This window comes from Bombina bombina, chromosome 3 (genome assembly GCF_027579735.1).
Source record: "Bombina bombina isolate aBomBom1 chromosome 3, aBomBom1.pri, whole genome shotgun sequence".
NCBI lineage: Eukaryota > Metazoa > Chordata > Amphibia > Anura > Bombinatoridae > Bombina > Bombina bombina.
In genome coordinates, this window is record NC_069501.1 from 409274659 (window position 1) to 409288757 (window position 14099).

Genomic DNA, 14099 nt, shown 5'->3' on the forward strand with positions numbered 1-14099 from the left:
GTCATTACAAGTCTTGTCGGTATAGCTGCACCGCAAACCTTTTAGCCTGTAATGCAACGTCAGTCCTGCACACGTAAAAATTACGTTTTTTCATAGGACTTCCATAGCGATGTCATTACATGTTTTGCGTTCTAGCTAAAAAGCGAGCGTTACACCCTATAACGACAAGATCTGTACCGCCATCTGAGAGCAGTACTTATGAGTTTTACGTTACAAAACTGTTACATAAAACTCATAACTAAACTGTTACAAAGTACACTAAGCACCCATAAACTACCTATTAACCTCTAAACCAAGGCCCTCCCGCATCGCAAACACTAAAGTAAAGTTATTAACCCCTATTCCGCCGCTCCCCGACATCACCGCCACTATAATAAAGTTATTAACCCCTAAACCGCTGCCCTCCCACATCGCAAACACTATTTAAATATTATTAAACCCTAATTTGCCGTCCGCCCACATCGCCCCCACTATACTAAAGTTATTAACCCCTAATTCCGCCGCCACTATAATAAACCTATTAACCCCTAAACCGAAAGCACCCCACATCGCAATAAACTAATTTAAACTAGTAATCCCTAAACCTAACGCCCCCCTAACTTTATATTAAAATTACAATTTCCCTATCTTAAATTAAATTAAAACTTACCTGTCAAATTAAAAAAACTAAGTTTAAACTAACAATTAAACTAATATAACTATTTAACTAATAATAAACTAACTACCAATTAAATAAAACTAAAATACACATTAAAAAAATCCTAACACTACTCTAAAAATTACAAACTATCTAATTACAAAAAATAAAAAATACTAAATTACAAAAAATAACAAACACTAAATTACGAAAAATAACAAACGAAATTATCAAAAATTAAAAAGAATTACACCTAATCTAATAGCCCTATAAAAATAAAAAAGCCCACCCAAAAAAAAAAAAAAACCTAGCCTACAATAAACTACCAATAGCCCTTAAAGGGACAGTCTAGTCAAAATGAAACTTACATGATTCAGATAGGGCATGCAATTTTAAACAACTTTCCAATTGACTTTTATCATTAAATTTTAATTTTGTTCCCTTGGTGGTATTTTTAAAAAGCTAAACCTAGGTAGGCTCAAACTGATTTTAAAACCATTGAAAACCGCCTCTTAGCTCAGAGAATTTCGAAAGTTTTTCACAGTTAGACAGTACTAGTTCATGTGTGGCATATAGATAATATTGTGCTCACTCCCGTGGAGTTATTTAGGAGTCTGCTCTGATTAGCTAAACTGCATGTCTGTCTAAAGCACTGAGAAAAGGGGGCAGTTTGCAGAGGCTTAGATACAAGGTAATCTCAGAGGTAAAACATATATTAATATAACTGTGTTGGTTATGCAAAGCTGGGGAATGGGTAATAAAGGGATTATCTATCTTTTTAAACAATAACAATTCTGGTGTAGACTGTCCCTTTAAAAGGGCCTTTTGTAGGGCTTTTTCCTGTAAAAAAATACAATGACCCCACAACAGTAAAACCCACCACTCAACCAACCCCCCAAAATAAAAAAACCTAACTCTAAAAAAAAACTAAGCTACCCATTGCCCTGAAATCTGCATTTGAACCCTTGAAGATCCACTCACAGTTTCTGAAGTCCAGCTTGAAGGATCTTCATCCCAGCGGCTCCATCTTCATCCAGGCGGCTCCATCTCTCTTGGCTATTCAAATCAGCCAATTGGAATGCAAGGGACGCCATTTTGAATCACATACCTTGCATTGAAGATTCAGTATACGGCAGCGACTGTATGAAGATAATGCTCCATCTTCAGGATGGACCCGCTCCGTGCCGCCGGGATGAAGATAGAAGACGCCGCCTGGATGAAGATGGAGGCACCTGGATGAAGATGGAGCTCCTTCAAGCGGGACTTCAGAAACTGTGAGTGGATCTTCGGGGGTTAGTGTTAGGATTTGTTAGGGTTTTTTGGGTGTTTTTTTTTTAGTTTAGGGTTTGGGCTTTTCGTAAAAGAGCTAAATGCCCTTTTCAGGGCAATGCAAAAGAGCTAAATGCCCTTTTAAGTTTTTTTTAGATAGTTATTTTTTTTTGTGGGTTGGGGGGGGGGGTTGTAATATTAGAGGGTCTTTGTAATTTTTTTTCAGGTAAAAGAGCTGTTTAACTTAGGGCAATGCCCTGCAAAAGGCCCTTTTAAGGGCTATTGGTAGTTTATTTTAGATTAGGTTTTATATATTGGGGTATTTGTTTTTTTAAAATGGGTACAGTATTAGAATAGAAATAATTTTTACTATTTTTTATAATTCGTTTTTTATTTTGTGTAATGTTTTTATTTAGTTTTGGGGTGGGTTTTTATTTTTAGATTAGGGGTTGGGCATTTCATAAAAGAGCTGAATGCCATTTTAAGGGCAGGAAAAAGAGCTGAATGCCCTTTTAAGGGCAATGCCCATACAAATTCCCTTTTCAGGGCAATGGGTAGATTAGGTTTTACTTTATTTTGTGGGTTTGGGGGTGGGGGTTTGTATACTGTTAGGGGGGGTTTGTTTTGTTTTGTAGCAAAAGAGCTGTTAACTTTAGGGCAATGCCCTACAAAATACCCTTTTAAGGGCCATTGGTAGTTTATTATAGATTAGGCTTTTTTATTTTGGGGTGTTTTTTTTTTTTTTTTAAACAGGGTATTAGAATAGGAATCATTTTTATTGTTTTGGATAATTTCGTTTGTTATTTTTTGTAATGGTAGGTTTTTTTATTTTTGTAATTTTAGTGTTTTTTATTTTTTGTAATGGTAGGTTTTAGTGTAAGGCAGCTTAGGTTTTATTTATTTTAACTAGGTAGTTATTAAATAGTTAATATCTATTTACTAACTAGTCTACCTAGTTAAAATAAATACAAACTTACCTGTGAAATAAAAATAAAACCTAAGCTAGCTGCAATGTAACTATTAGTTATATTGTAGCTAGCTTAGGTTTTATTTCACAGGTAAGTTTGTATTTAGATTTAAATAGGTATTATTTAGTTAATAATTGTAACTTTAATTTAGCTCTATTTTAATTATGTTAAAGCTAGGGGGTGTTAGGGTTAGGGTTACGGTTAGGTTTAGGGGTTAATATAGTTTAATTTAAGTTGTTGCGATGTGGGGGGCTGGCGGTTTAGGGGTAATAGGTTTATATAGTGGTAGTGATGTGGGAGGCCAGAGGTTTAGGAGTTAATAACTTTATTTAGTGGTGGCGATGTCGAGGAGCAGCGGAATAGGGGTTAATATATTTATTATAGCGTGGGCAATGTTGGGGTGCAGGGGAATAGGGGCTAATAACTAGTATAGTGGCGGCAATATCGGGAGCGGCAGATTAGGGGATAATAGCTTTATTTAGGTGTCAGCGATATCGGGAGCGGCAGATTAGGGGTTAATAAATTTATGTCGGTGTCGCGATGTCGGGGGCAGCAGATTAGGGGTGTTTAGACGTGAGGTTTATGTTAGGGTGTTAGGTTTAAACGTATCTTTTTTTTCCCCATAGACATCAATGGGGCTGCGTTACGGAGCATTCCGCAATCGCAGGTGTTAGGTTTTTTTCTGACACCTTCTCCCCATTGATGTTTATGGGGAAAGCGTGCACGAACACGTCAAAGCAGCGCTTGTATTGTGTGCGGTATGGAGCTCAACACAATTATATCGCAAGCACAAGCTGGCTGTTTGACAGTTTGTAATGGCTGCGCTATCGGGGCTGAAATAACGCAACTTTTGTTGTGTTCGTTAAATTCCCTATAGCGCGCATAACTTGGAATCTACCTGAATACTGAGCAGCTACTTGTTCACTCTATCCTGCCAGACACACAAAAAAGTGTGTAAAAGTGATTATCCCCTGATTAGCCACCTTTAGGCTATAAATAATGTATATCTGTTTGCAGAGCTGCAAGGCATTATGAGACCAAGCTTCAAATTATGCTGCCCTAGGCACAGGTCTTGTTGACCTAGGCATTTAAGTGTGCCAGCAGATACTGCAGTTCTATATACATATATGATCTCACACTTGCAGTAAATATTGTTTTTAATATTTTTTAACTCTTTCTACTTATATGCAATATATTATATTTTCTGTAATATGTTTATGAATAATTTATCAATTATTAATGGTATTCAGTAACTGAAAGTACACTCTCAATTTATGGCACTTTAATCAATTTAATATGGTTTTGTATTTCATGTTCATTTTCAGAGACCTTTTTAATCTTCAGCAAGCTTCTTTAGGAAAAGAAAATGGTTAATCACAGATCTTGAAATTCCCTGTGGGTGTTAAGGTGTTAACCACTTTTTTACTAGGTATTGTGCAAAGGATGGAATAAATCACTGCTCTGAACCTGTGATATGTAAGGTTTTAGTCACTCTTACACAGGTGTAATTATCATAGGGATATTTTAAATATCCGATCTGCACATTGTGACAGGTGAAGTGTTACTCATAGTTCTGCATATCTCAATATGACAGATGAGGTGTTAATAATCTCTAGTGTTTTTGGTTACTGTGCTATAGAATCATTACATCACTTCTTTTCTCGTCTAATTGTAGCTCAGTTTGACTAGATATGTAATCACAGCTATATGGTACTCTGAGTCAGGGAGGACTGGCAACTTTTGGCTCAGGGGGCAAGTACAATTAAGTGGCCCAGTTATACAGTTTCTACTGTGGGGGCTGTATTTTTTATATAGTAAATCTAAATTGTTAGTTTTTAATTTTACAAAAGAGCAAATACCCTACTGTTCAACTTGTAATGCAATTACTGTAAGGTGATACAGTTTTGAATCATTTGACATTTAATTGATATTGCACAGGGGAGAACTCACTTCTGTTGTATTCTGTATATGCCACAACTTTTGGTGGCAATGGGTCATTGAGCAAGTGGCTACTTTTACAGCACTCATGCAGGGCAGCCTACAGTTACAATAGCCAGGACTTCTGTGGGGTTATAGGCACTGGGAATGGTTTACAGCAGGTGTATCAAACTCAAAGTATCTGGGGGCCACTGGCCAAGTGTTCTTCTCACATGGGGGCCGCTTGAACTGAGTAAGTGCTCCGGAACTGGATATACTACGAAATGGAAGAGACATTTAGCCAAGTAGTAGTGCATGGTGGGAGTTGTAGCCAAAAATAGACATATACAGTTGTCTATATTTATCTTCTGAGTGCCAAATAAAGTGATCATCTTGGAACTGTATAACAACATAAAAAGTGACATTTAGCCAACGCAGTGCATGATGGGAGTCTAAACTGGACTCTTGTCTTTACATTTATCTTGTGAGTGCCCATATAGAACAACAACTAGTTACACCTCTTAGAACTGAGGGACAAAACTACAGGGAGTGCAGAGGTTGCAACTGCGACTGGGCCCCTGAGGGTGGGGGCCGAGCTTAAAAAAATATAAAAAAATAAAAATGTAAATAAAAAACATTGACCTGCCACTGCCTGCACTGATATCATGTGAGTGTGACATGATTCTTCACTAGTGTCTGTGACTACAGGGGTTAGTGTTTCTGTTTTACCCATTGGTGTTTATGTATGTGTATGTGTGTATGTATGTGACTGTGTGTATATTTATGCATGTATGTGTGTGTGTATGTGTATGTTTGTGGAACCAGCAAATTACAGACCTTGTTACTACAGCATGGGGGGGCAGGGGGTAAACAGTGTCACTATACAGTACCACTATATACACAGTATGGCAAATAACAGACTGTGTCACTAACTCACTATATACAGTACTGGTGGGTTAAACAGTGTCACTATATACAGTAATAGGGGTCAGATCATCTCACAGACTGTGGGCACAGGGTACCTCCTTTTGCAGACATGTAATCTGATTCACTTTTTTTTCCCTCTCTCTCTCTCTCTCTCTAGTATTCATTATGGCTGCAAGACGGCTAATCACTGATGTACCTTACTCACTGTGAAAGGGTGGTGGTTAATCACTACTGCATGGAACTTTCTCTCTGTGACCACAGTCATGACCACTTTACAGTACTCAGTGTGACAGGCAGATGGTTAATACATATTAATGGGGGTCACTGTGGCAAGGAGATGGTTAATCACCACTGTACAACGCTCAGTGTAGCTGGGATACAGTGCATGTTCATCTCAACTGTACTGCTCAGTTGTTTAAATTTGGCCAGTAACATGAAACCCAATTTTTTTCTTTTAGGATTTATATAGACTCCATTGTTCTCTCTGTATCTTTTGTTAAAAAGCAGGTAGGTAGGTTTAGGAGTGTGCAGGTGTCTGGATCACTGTTTGGCAGCAGTTTTATAAAAAAAAGTTACACATTGGCAAGAGCGCTGGATAGTAGCAGTGTTTGCTGCCATTCAGTGATCCAGACATGAGCACGCTACATACTTAGGTATTCTCTTCAACAAAGAATACCACAAAAACAAAGCAAATTTAATACTAGAAGAAAATTGGAGACATTTTTAAAATTGTATGCTCTATCTGAATCCTGTAAGGCACATTTTGGATTTGATGTCCCTTTAATTATAGTTCTGTAAACATAGATAGAGATTGATCACGGTGTAGACTGAGGAGGTAATACTTGAATTTTGCACATGAGAGGATCATTTCTGGAGATCCGAGAATATAACCACTACAGACCAGTTGAGGAGTGTTTTTCTACATTTACTTTATTGTATTAATTTCTCCAAATAAGTGCACATTATCTTCATTAATTTTTCTTGCTGTCTTTCACATTCATAGTTTTGATTCTAATCTAATACTAAGCATTGCATTTTCTAAGCACATAAATACAAGCTTTGTTTTAAAGAAACAAGTTACCCAAAAAAGGTAAATCACTTAAAAATGATGCAGGATATATTCAACAAGCTGTCTAGAAAATATCACATGTAAAAAAATGAAGATGTATTACATTCAAATATCCTTAGCACTACAAATTGCTCTGTGAGCTGTTATTCATTTAGGGGACGATTTAACAAGGGCTGAATGGCCCCTATTTGCCCTGTTTCAGGCCTTCAGGCTCGCCAGAAACAGCAGTTAAGGAGCAACGGTCTGCTGCTTAACTTGTCCGCCGGAATATGTTCAGGTTGATTGACACCCCCTGCTAATGGCCGATTGGCCACAAATCTGCAGGGGACGGCATTGCACAAGCAGTTTACCAGAACTGCTTGTGCAATGTTAATACCGGCAGCGTATGCTGTCGGTATTTAGCGATGTTGGGCGGACATTATTCGCTACAGCGAATCATGTCCACCCGCCATTTGATAATTCAGACCCTTAGTATTTTTAACTTTGTCTGAATTGATAATCATCAGTACTTCAAGTTCACACTGTGCTTTACTGAGATCTTGTGGGATTCCATCATAATTTTATGAGCTTTCATAGTAAACTTCTTTAAACTGAGGGGAGAAATAAAGTGACTGTGTCTGGACATGTCAGATGTACACTCCCTTCTAAATTCTAAAACTAGCATCCTGATTGGCTGCTTAAAGACTATACATGTGCAGCACTGAATAATTTGTTTTTCAGAATATTCATTTTCTGCACTGTTCTGTATTTGTATTTGTTTAGTTTCAAACAAAACGAATACTGAATATTGGGTAACATTTACATTAGTTGTCATAAAAATAAATGTAAATGTTCATTGACTGCAGGTGAAAAAGTATCAGCTGAAATTTTATACTTACCTATAGCGCTGAGGAGCCGCACTAATCCCGACCCTTCTTCACAGAGCACAGGGTCACACTAATATGAGGCTTAGCGAGGTGGCTCCCAATGCCTGTGCTAAAAGACTTTCGCCTCTAGAGCAGGCTCTGGGATCCACCACGCTAAGCCTCCTATTAGCGCGGCCCTAGGCTCTGTGAAGAAGGGTCTGGAACCAGCTCACTATAGGAATGTTACTTTTCAAAGCTGATTTATAGAAAACATATGCATACTAATGAATTATGTTAGTATATATTAATTTTCTTTCATTTAGTTTGTGCATTCATTCGGATATTCAGTTTGTGAAAACTAAATGAATATCCATATTTTCGTTACAAATATGTATTCATAAAAAAAAAAAAAGCCCATATATATTAAAGGGACACTAAACCCAAACATTTTCTTTCATCATTTAGGAAGAGAATAAAATTTAAAATAACATTCCAATTTACTTTATTATCTAATTTGCTTCATTCTTTAGATATCCTTTGTTGAAGAAATAGCAATGCACATGGGTGAGCCAATCACACGAGGTATCTATGTGCATCTCCCAATCAGCAGCTACTGAGCATATCTAGGTATGCTTTCCCGCAAAGAATATCAAGAGAATGAAGCAAATTAGATAATAGAAGTAAATTAGAAAGTTGTTTGAAATTGCATGCTCTTTCTAAATAATGAAAGAAAAAAATTGGGTTTTATTCCCCTTTAAGGCCCATTTACAATGGGATGCAGATGCTGAGGGAAATTTTGAGGAAAAATATCTTTCTTTTTTAAATAGAGATGCTCAGGCGTTATTATGTAGTCAGCTTTTTACAGATTTACTTTCATCAGCATTTGGGGTAACATTTCCTTTAAATATAAAATTTGCTGGTTGGTGGTTCCAAAAAAATCCAATAAATTATGCTTTAAAACCTGCCAGATTTAATCCAGATTTTTCCAGATTTAAGCATTTGGTTTAGTTCCATATTTCTCTAGGTCTACAGCCATCTTTTTTTTTTTTTTTTTAAACTTTATTTTTGAAATTTTTAAAGAGGAGCTTGGACAGCTCCACACAACATTATGCAATTACAATCATCATAAAGCTTAGTGTAAGCAACAGTATACAGTTTCAACAATATAGGTGAGTTAGTTTTGAGTCCGATAAGTTTGCTTCTTGAGCTGTGTGGCGTAGCCAATCCTCATATATAACCATAAAACATAAACAAGTACAACATTAAAACAACAATTAGTGGTTAATGTCGACCAAAGGGCGGGGTTGAGGCCTGAAGGCATCATATCATAGATTACATAAAGGTACCTGCCAACATCTGGTTATAGATTGACTCACAACAGTACATGTTTCTCCTCCTTTGGTCGTGCTCAGTGTCCTCACTCAAGAAGTGGAAACTGAAATAGTGATTAGTACAATAACAGTGGTAATTAAACCTAATGAATCGAGTGTCCCTTCCATAGGAAAATGCACGTGTCGGCGGATGGGTGCAGTCACAGTCAGGGAGTTGCCTCGCCCGGGCTATAGTCTATATAATGTCAGCGTAATCCATCATGTGTCTAAGTCAAGTCCCTGCAGGCACCATCGACCATGTAGGTTTTCATTTAAGATGAATGCAGAATGTTGAAAGGGCTGTATTAGTTTTTTTCTTAGACCATCTGGCAGGTAAAGTAAATATGCCTCCCATTTAGTTATAAATGCCTTTACTCTAGCTTCACGGTCCCCCTGGGTGTCTGCATGTTCTATCAATAGCTGTTGGTATAATGCATGGGTAAGCTTTTTAAAAGGAGGTTCTCTAGTTCTGACCCAGTATTGTAGAATTAATTTCCTGGCCATCAGCACAACTAAGTTTAGAAATATTTGACGGTTATGTGTTATGGAGGTGTCCTGGAAGAAGAGTACCTGTGCTGCTGTCAATTTTATGTTAGTTTTAAGTATCTTGGACAGCCAGAATGTAACCTTGCCCCAAAATCTCTGCACCTTGGGGCAGCCCCAAACCAGGTGTACCATATCTGGGGTGGGTATTGAACATTTGGGGCATTCATCTACAGCGTCTTTCACCCATTTCGATCTGATTTTGGGAGTTATGTATGCTTGATGTAGTAATTTTATTTGAGATTCACGTAGGTAAGAGGATAGTGTGGCTGTCCTGACTGCCAATATGCTGTGCGTGATATGGTCTTGTGTGACCTCCGGAATCCCCTGTCCCTGCCACTTGAGTGTAATACTCTGCATTGTTTGCGTCTCATTATGTGTCATTATGAGTTTATAAATGGGCGTGATAGAGTGTGTTCCCTGAGAGGCCAAAGTACAGAGAGTAACAATTTTGGGGACCGCTAAGGATGCTAGGCCCTCTGTTAATAGACTTTGAACATAATGTCGGCTCTGAAAGTAGGCAAACCTGTGTGCACCAGGGAGATTATATTGTGCTTGTAGGTCTGGGAAAGGAATTATTTGATGCTTTGCGGGGTTAATCAGTTGTGCCACCATTGTCAATCCCTGACGTTCCCAGTCTTTAAAGACAGCGGTCGTGTATCCCGGTATGAAGTTGGGGTTACCTTGAAGAGGTAGGTATTTACTAAATGTAAATGTCATCCCCCATGTTTTACAAAGCCTGGCCCACGCCCTCAGTGGATCTCTAAATAGTATGTTTTGCTTGATTTGTGGGGGAAGGGATGGTAGCGGGGTGTGTGGCAAAAAAGCAGGATGTGTGGGAGCTAGTAATTCTTTTTCCACTGGGTGACAGAAATAATCTGAGTGTGCCAACCAGCCCACAATCACCTTCACCAAGGATGCCCAGTTGTACCATTTAAGATTTGGGAGACTAAGTCCACCCGAACCGATTGGCATTGCTAAGTGTAATCTGTTAATCCTTGGCTTCCCATGTCGCCACACAAACGTGCCAAACAAGGTTGCCAATTCACTTAAATCTTTCTTTGTTAGCAAGATAGGAAGCATCTGGAGGGGGTATAGCAGTTTTGGTAGGATAATCATTTTTAAAAGTTGGATTCTACCTGTGAGTGACAGTGGTAGGTTTCTCCAACCTTTCAATTGGTTTTGGATGAGGGCTATTGTTTTGCCTATGTTTAGGTGGTATAATTTGTTAGTGTCGACTTCTAGATGGATCCCTAGGTATGTGAAGTGGCCTGCAGTTATTTTCAGGTCAATGTCTTGTAGTGGGATTTTTTGGGTATTGAGTAGCCATGTGAGTTCTGATTTATCTATATTTATTTTGTAGCCTGATATGGCACCAAATTTAGTTAATTTATGTAACAGTTTGGGTATACAGGGAGTGCAGAATTATTAGGCAAGTTGTATTTTTGAGGATTAATTTTATTATTGAACAACAACCATGTTCTCAATGAACCCAAAAAACTCATTAATATCAAAGCTGAATAGTTTTGGAAGTAGTTTTTAGTTTGTTTTTAGTTCTAGCTATTTTAGAGGGATATCTGTGTGTGCAGGTGACTATTACTGTGCATAATTATTAGGCAACTTAACAAAAAACAAATATATACCCATTTCAATTATTTATTTTTACCAGTGAAACCAATATAACATCTCAACATTCACAAATATACATTTCTGACATTCAAAAACAAAACAAAAACAAATCAGTGACCAATATAGCCACCTTTCTTTGCAAGGACACTCAAAAGCCTGCCATCCATGGATTCTGTCAGTGTTTTGATCTGTTCACCATCAACATTGCGTGCAGCAGCAACCACAGCCTCCCAGACACTGTTCAGAGAGGTGTACTGTTTTCCCTCCTTGTAAATCTCACATTTGATGATGGACCACAGGTTCACAATGGGGTTCAGATCAGGTGAACAAGGAGGCCATGTCATTAGATTTTCTTCTTTTACACCCTTTCTTGCCAGCCACGCTGTGGAGTACTTGGACGCGTGTGATGGAGCATTGTCCTGCATGAAAATCATGTTTTTCTTGAAGGATGCAGACTTCTTCCTGTACCACTGCTTGAAGAAGGTGTCTTCCAGAAACTAGCAGTAGGACTGGGAGTTGAGCTTGACTCCATCCTCAACCCGAAAAGGCCCCACAAGCTCATCTTTGATGATACCAGCCCAAACCAGTACTCCCCCTCCACCTTGCTGGCGTCTGAGTCGGACTGGAGCTCTCTGCCCTTTACCAATCCAGCCACGGGCCCATCCATCTGGCCCATCAAGACTCACTCTCATTTCATCAGTCCATAAAACCTTAGAAAAATCAGTCTTGAGATATTTCTTGGCCACGTCTTGACGTTTCAGCTTGTGTGTCTTGTTCAGTGGTGGTCGTCTTTCAGCCTTTCTTACCTTGGCCATGTCTCTGAGTATTGCACACCTTGTGCTTTTGGGCACTCCAGTGATGTTGCAGCTCTGAAATATGGCCAAACTGGTGGCAAGTGGCATCTTGGCAGCTGCACGCTTGACTTTTATCAGTTCATTGGCAGTTATTTTGCTCCTTGGTTTTTCCACACACTTCTTGCGACCCTGTTGACTATTTTGAATGAAACGCTTGATTGTTCGATGATCACACTTCAGAAGCTTTGCAATTTTAAGAGTGCTGCATCCCTCTGCAAGATATCTCACTATTTTTGACTTTTCTGAGCCTGTCAAGTCCTTCTTTTGACCCATTTTGCCAAAGGAAAGGAAGTTGCCTAATAATTATGCACACCTGATATAGGGTGTTGATGTCATTAGACCACACCCCTTCTCATTACAGAGATGCACATCACCTAATATGCTTAATTGGTAGTAGGCTTTCGAGCCTATACAGCTTGGAGTAAGACAACATGCATAAAGAGGATGATGTGGTCAAAATACTAATTTGCCTAATAATTCTGCACTCCCTGTATTGTTGTGAGGGTTAGGAACATATAGAAGAAGGTCGTCGGCGTAGAGTGATAAGTGTATGATTTGTCTATGAATTTTCAGGCCTTCACTACTTTGGCGAATGTGACATGCCAAGGGTTCTATCGCCAAGTCAAAGAGCAACGGGGACAGGGGACACCCCTGTCTAGTCCCCCTTTCCAGTAGGAATGAAGGGGATGTTTGGCCATTGACAATTACCGAAGCAGAGGGCGAGGTATACAATTGTTGGATTACATTGAGGAAGTTCCCAGATATGCCGAATTTTTCTAAGGAGGTGTAGAGGTGATCCCATTCTATTCTATCTAATGGCGAGAAGGCATGCGTCTGTATTGGGTCTTTGAAAGTCATGGTAGTATGAGTTATTGTAGTGGGATATGACAGCTAGCATTTTCCTGATGTTAATTACTGAGGTGTGGCGTTTGATGAAGCCAGTCTGATCTGGGTGTATTATGTCTGGGAGCATTTCCGCCAGTCTGTCCGCCAATATCTTTGTAAACAGTTTGTAGTCACTGTTGAGCAAAGAGATCGGCCTGTATGAGGAGGGAAGCGTGTGGTCTCTGTTTGGTTTAGGGATTATGCATATATTAGTGTCCGTAAATCTTGCGTCTGGTATTGATGTACCTTGTAAATAGCTAGTGTAGGTGTCGGCTAACACTGATGCTATATCTGGACTTAGAATCTTATAGTACTCTATTGGGAGTGAATCTGGACCTGCAGCTTTCCCTAATTTTGAACTACCAATGGCGCGTATCACTTCTTGTACATGTATGGGGGCATTAAGACTGTCTTTTTGAGCTTCAGAAAGTCGAGGTACTGTAACGCTGCGCCAAAATGTGTGTTTGTCTTCTTCGTTTATGATCTGTTTAGTGTATAGAGATTTGTAATAATCTGTAAATACCTCCATTATGTCCTTGGTATTTGTCTTAAGGTGTGCTCCAGACTTAATTGCAGCTATGATGGATTTAGACGTATGAAGTCTTACCAGATTTGCTAAGAGCTTGCCAGCTTTGTTGCCGTGGCGGTAAAACCTACCCTGTGCAGATTGAACTTGTGGTCAAGAATGTGCAAGTGTGTGTCTCTCTCTTTCTTGGCGTCATAGTATTTCTGGCGATTCGCTGCTGTAGGGTTAGTTAGATAGATGTTGTAGGCATTAGTTAGCTCTGAAAGGAGCTGTGTAGTGATTTTTTTTTAGACTGAAAATGGTGTGCTGTGTATGCAGTGATTTTACCTCTTATAACTGCCTTAGAGGCATGCCAAAACAGGTCAAGATTGTCCCTATGCTGTCCATTGTCAAAAGTATATTCCAGCCAAAACGCCTTCAGGTGTTGTCTAAAATCTGCATTAGTGTACAGGTAGGATGGGAACCTCCATGTCTTTTTAGTAGATTCAGTTCTAAAAGGCTGAAGCTTTATTCTTATGGGGGCGTGATCTGATATTGTGATCGGGAGAATAGATGTGTTTATTATGTTTGGAGTGATTTGCGGGGAAGTGAGGAAAAAGTCTATACGGGAGAGGGTGTGGTGCGTCTTAGAGACACACGTATAATCCCTTTGATCAGGGT